The sequence below is a fragment of the Botryllus schlosseri genome, chromosome 16 (assembly GCF_051294905.1).
Source record: "Botryllus schlosseri isolate E-star chromosome 16, Bs_hap1, whole genome shotgun sequence".
NCBI lineage: Eukaryota > Metazoa > Chordata > Ascidiacea > Stolidobranchia > Styelidae > Botryllus > Botryllus schlosseri.
The window spans coordinates 6,820,747-6,827,121 of NC_137251.1; positions in this window are offsets into that span (position 1 = coordinate 6,820,747).

Below are 6,375 nucleotides of genomic sequence, written 5' to 3' on the forward strand. Positions count from 1 at the left end.
TCGTAGTGATCTCTTTATATGCAACGTCGGCAGCGAGATGTATGCATTTGATTAGGCCTGTGCTCTGCAACCAATCCTACTGTATTCATCTATTTTAGAACAGCAGGAAATAGGATTATGTTAGTGGCGGTTTCAGAATGTTAAATCGAGTCGAGCGTGGTAATTAGTATTGTATGAATGTTATTGGGAATTTCCCAGTCGAACCGAAATTTCCTGAATGGTATCTATGATATCATAGGGTAATCAACCATATTTAGCAATCCGGAAAGGAGGGCAATTTTTTAAATATCATAAGAGTTAGTTGAAAACAGTTGATGTTGGAATATTTACTGGAAATCTTGTGTCGACAAACAATTGGTCATCACTTTGACTCGGCTCATCAATTAACCGCTTTTTTGCGTTACGCTTGCGGTGTTGACTGAAAACAGAAACGTTCCAGTGAATCGACTCCCGAACGACCGTAGCTCGAACGTCAGCATTGCTTATTTCTCGTCATTGTTGCCGATTTTCAGTTGGCCCTGTAAATTAGCCTAGGTGCAGAAGCTGTAAAGGAGCACGAATTGCCAAAAAGTGGTGCATTCAAGCGTCGCGTATGAGGACATTTTCAATTTCACGAAAATGAAGGACGTATGGTAAGCCTATATGATATCATACATAAAATGTTCAAAGATTTGTGATACCGAGTAAAAGTGATGCACATTGGCTTGAATACGTTCATAGCTAGATAAGCTCACGGAATCTCACATTCCGAGGGGTCCATGAAAGGCAAATGCAATCTTAGGGTCGAGACCAAAATGCCGAGTAATGAAATTTGGATTTACGGCGAATCTATGGATTGATCAATTCAGCGATTAGGTAGTAGATGATATCTAGTAATTAGGAAGTAGATGATCCTTGTCCATAACAGCAGGCTTTTCGTTAGTAATCAGCATAATTCGGAATCCTTGAATGAGAGCAGTAACTTTTGGATTTAGCTCAATGACGACCCATTTTCCCGCTGCCACCGCTCGTGCATTTTGTTACATCATGTTACCACCGCGCGCGACCCATACTGCGGTTAGCTCAATACTTACATATAACCTGTGACTGAAAAATGTCCGCATGATTCAATTATTGACTGTGCTACGTTGGACAATAGCGATATAGTTTCATCGATGAACATTGATCAATCAGCATGCGCACTGCTCAGTGCAAAAGGCCTCAGTTGACACGAAGCAACCCGTCATCAATGCGTACCATACATAGGAAAGAAACTGCACTTCGTCAGCTCCCCTAAAAATGGTCTTCGGCCCTCATTGGGTTATAAACCAAACTTATGGGGGGTCGTCGGAGGTCGTCAACAATGTTCTCTCTAAGCTGCGCGCGCGAGCGTGCGCGAACTGCTGACAAAGGGCACCGAAAAATGTTTGGCGCGCACAAAAAGCAGAAGTGATGACCTTTTATTTATTCGTTACGCACTATGTCCAATGGACCGCGCAGTTAGTTGGTGAGTGCGCGCAGACTCGTGACAAATTAGAGAGAACATTGGTCGTCAGTAATATGAAAAACTACGTGATTATTCAATTTTGGTAGAAAATAGCCTATATAATATATGGCCTACTTTCTATAAATTACTACTAATACACAGCTGTAATTCCCGAAAACGTATTCAATTACCGATGAGTCTAATTCACGGTAGCTAAATATGTTTAAGGTGATTTACGGCGTCAGTTTCTATACTTGTCCAAGATCACTCACGCGGTCCATTTCGACCGCATCCGCGTGTTCTCACGGACAAGTTCTGAAAGGGAGCAATGGAAATACCGCTACGTGGTTTGATTTCTAGAAAGAATGGAGTGAAAACATCAACAGGCAGGGGTACCGTATATTGGACATTGCTATGATATCAATTCAACCGTCGTTTATAATATACTCGGCCTATATCGTTGTGACATGCCCAGCTTCCGCATATCGGGTAAACTGCGCCTTGTGGTACCATTTTATACTCTGCGACAAAATGACTCGCTTGTGTTAGCCATTGCTTGGCAGCAAAACAGTATACTGGAACAACTGCTACCAGAATTTTCTAATCGGGAACAAGCTACGATTAGGTGCCTACATTCCTTCAATTTTCCTACGATCTCCTTCTCACAAGAACAATTTGGATATAATAATATATTGAATCAAAATTATTGCACTTGAAATAGTCCTGGTGCATCGTTCTTTTCTTTCACTTCCTTGTATACTATAAGCCATTTGTAAGACGCCATAAGAAAGAGGGACACGGGAGAAGAAGCCCAGATAAACTGTCGACGCCTCGACGCGGTGGATTTCGACTGCGCCAACTCTTCTGGTATTCTTATCGGTAGATGATGATAAGGATTATTCCACTAAGGGGCAAGCAACTTCTCCAACCTGATACAGAACAAGAAAGTATTTGGTGGATTTAATCAATGAAGGATCGTTTTTAATAATGACGGTACTTTGCGGAATTGGGCCTATAATGAGCAGTGAGCAGTGAGCACGGATGACCTCAATATTATCGATTCATCTGCTTATTAGCGGTGGGGGTTGAACCTGCATCGCTGGTCACGCCGACAGTAATATTCTAGACGAAACTTGAGCAGCTACACTGAATCGGCTTAATCCTGCCCGGTATTATTGAACACGATCGAAATTTATATACTCCACACCTGCCACACTCGTTCCATGACATGCTTACTATTTTCCATACGATAACACCATTCTTCCATATATTCGATACATCAACAAACTTTCACAACTAGCCAATATCTCAGATACAATTATAATTTCGATGCGTGGAAATTTTGCGGTATAATATAATTATTGTTGACGGAATTATCGATTTGAACAGCATGATGCATTAATTCCATCACCAATGGGTATGTAAAATAGACCTATGTCAGCGTGAACGGTAACCATACGACGGAATTAAAGCTGTGTGTGAGCTACGTCTGAAAGGTAGCTATATTATACGACGTAAGACGGAAGAATTGGACACTGATTTATCAGTAATTGTTGTACACTGGCACCTCTGCCTGACAATTTATAAGTGCTACTAACGATATAGGTGACCCGTATAGAGGGCATTGTGTCTTCACAATCTATACCAGGGGTGGGCAAACTACGGATCGCGGGACGAATGCGGCCCGCAACACCGTTCTGTGCGGCCCGCGAGAGTCTAAAGAAACTTTTTATAAATATTGATAAAATGCGTAGGCTACTAAAAATCGAAATAATGCAGCGACTTGATTAAACTTTTTCTTGGTATATTTCACCATGATAATTCAGGGGTTCTCAAACTGGGGGCACCCCCTTGGGGGCGTGAAAGCATCTGAAGGGGGGCGTGAAGCATGAAAAAATTTTCACTGAAAAAATTGTCGCGCTACGCGCAATTTACATCCAGTTCATAATTATTCCTCTGTATTTAGTATGAATTTCACATTTTAAAATCTCTCACCCACAGTTATTTCAGGGATGTGCTTATAAAAACGATTCGCTCGAGTCTTATAGGTAGATTCGTTCTGTTTATGCGTATAGTTGCGTGTTTGAAGCAAACATGGTCATGATGCTGTCAGCATTGTGTGTCCTGGAATTTAGGCAAAAGTGGAATCAGTAAATCTATGAACATATCGTTGCTCACAGATTTAAATTTCAATCCTGTTCTAAGAATCGGGATGACCGACTTTCATCTCTATAGTTTTGACAAATTGGTTATTGAGGTCTCGCGACTATGTTTCTGACGCGTGTATACGATAACGATATCACCAGAGCAATGTTTGGTTTGTTTTGAATAAGCACATATACTATCTCCATGTCCTCACTATATAATCACATACCAATATTGCGTTTTGGTTTATAATCCCAATTTTATATAGTGCGGCCCGCGAGCTCAAAAGTTTGCCCACCCCTGATCTATACGCTGCTGTCGTAGCTATATATTCAGGTGTAACCCCTGTGCTATTGGTTTCCTTATTATCGAAGACGGAGCCTTGAGCTCATACGGGATTCATTGGGAATAACAAAACAGCATCGAGGTGGACCTGAGACTAGAGGTCGACCGATTATCGACCTGGCCGATTATGGAAGCCGACATTTGGAGCTTTCCCGCTATCGCGACCGATATTTTATATATAGAATAAATTCAAAACTATTGGAAATTCAATGCTCCGTGTTCTCTATCTCAAAAAATCGACGACGCAAGGGGCGATACGTGACAGATTTACCCTTGCAGGACTAGTTTAACTGGGTGAGCATGCAGAGAAACTATGCTTCCTGCATTACAATCTACCTCTACTGGATTGATCTACAATTTTGTATCACGTTTTGCTTTTCGGGTTATCCCAAATTCCAATGAATGTGCACAATTAAGCAATAATTCTTTTTATTTCCGTTTTCTCGTTTGTTGTTCAGCTTTCTGTGGCATGTACAAGTGCCATCTTGCCTAATATATAATATTTTTGCGAAATGGTTCTCTGCTCCTTCCTTATTAATATCGGCCTATGATATCGGTAATAGGCCTTGTGAGCGTGTGGATCATCGGTATCGGTATCGGCCTGCAAAAATCAATATCGGTCGACCTGTACTTGAGACAGGTAACTGAGTGAGCGAGCGCACTGTTAGCAGTATCATAGATATTCGATCGAAGGAATTAAATTACCAAAGCTGCTATTGTCGCATTTTAGTATATCGAAGATGAAGAATATAATTTATATCGTCACAACCCGTGAGGATGTTATGGTCACTGCGATTACGCGTAAAGCGTCGAATTATCCCTACTCATTAGGTCCAATACACACTACACAGTCAGTATTAATCCAGTAGTTCTTGACGTTTTTAGCCCGGATCCTAAATTCTTTTGGATGATTGCGTGGACTCCCTATTAAAATATTTTTACCAGGCTTGACTAAGAATATAGGACATCACGTCCGCCCTGTCGTAACCCCTAACATTGCCATCTCGTATGGTTAATCACCGACAAACTACCTGGTGACTGAAAAGATAATCAGTTTCGATATGGCTCTTTGCCCAATATTTATTTTTTGTATTGAATTGATCAGTATTGCAGTAACTTGTGAGTAAATTTTCATCACGGACGGAATAATTATTCTCGTGACAGTATAAACATGTCTTTGAGAGGTTTAGACGCTCGGACTCCCCTTTTCAAAATACTAGAAGTAGCTGTAGCGCCGGCGACCATTATCACTCGCGAATTAGACGTACCCGACTCGAAATCTTGGATTGCACGAAACATTAATTGATCAGAGGGAATAGCAGACATGGCGATTGAAGACGTCAATATGACAACGCAGTTTTCAAATACACATTGTCTTCCTGATCCACGGCACGAAATGAACTGCCGTGGACGTTACATTCACAATTAGAAACTCGAATTACAAACAACGTCATAGCTATCCACGTTCTTGATTGGTAAGTAGCTCTATAGTACCGGCGAAGAAATGTTGGCGTGTTGCGCAACGTTACATGTTACCGGCGAATTCTTTGAGAATTGAGAAGTCGAGGAGTATTTAGATATTCGGAATCGTTACAGTTACATTCGATTAATATCAGTTATGACAAATTCTGAGCTATTTGCGATTAATTGCGTTACCAATGGTGCGAGTTGGCCCGTCTGTCCTGCCTTGCTTAGACCTGCCTCTCGTTTCGCGCTTTATCTTCAAACAATAAATATGCAAATTGTGTGATTTTGAGATAAATATGTTCAAAATCTTGGCATTCATGGAATGAACATTGATAGAAAATACCAATAGTAGTTGTACGTTTCACAATTTTTGTTCACTCATCCTGACGACAGGTGAGGTACTGACCCTGACCTGACGACAGTGATGTATGACAGCTTATAGTGGGTCTGGGTATGGATATATACTGCTGTAGTGAACAGGTTTGGCTCCATGCATCTACGCATGTGATCATGGGATTTCGCATTTAAAGGATCATAACGACGAGCCTACGTTCTCGCAACTCAAGTTTAAAGCTCAAGCTTAAATAGGGCAACCAGCATGATTAGTACGAGTTTTTACAGAGAAAATGTGGCGCACACCACGAATTCCCTGTAGTGCGAATTAGTGCTAGCATGACGTCACAAAATTTTAATTGCGACGCAACAGTTGATTGACTATGGCTCTTCGGGAGTTAAAATGAAAAAAATAGGTCAACATGGCATGGCCACTGATTGCAAATAATGATGATTAGGGCGAATTTTTTGACATAAGTCAAAATTTTGTCAACATTGTGGCGTTAGGTTAACAAATTGTTAAAATTGCTTACCAAGTCAAAAAATTTTTGCAACCCACATTTCGTTTGCATCGTAGATGTTTGCATGCACTGTCGATGAACTTATCATTTGCCATTTTA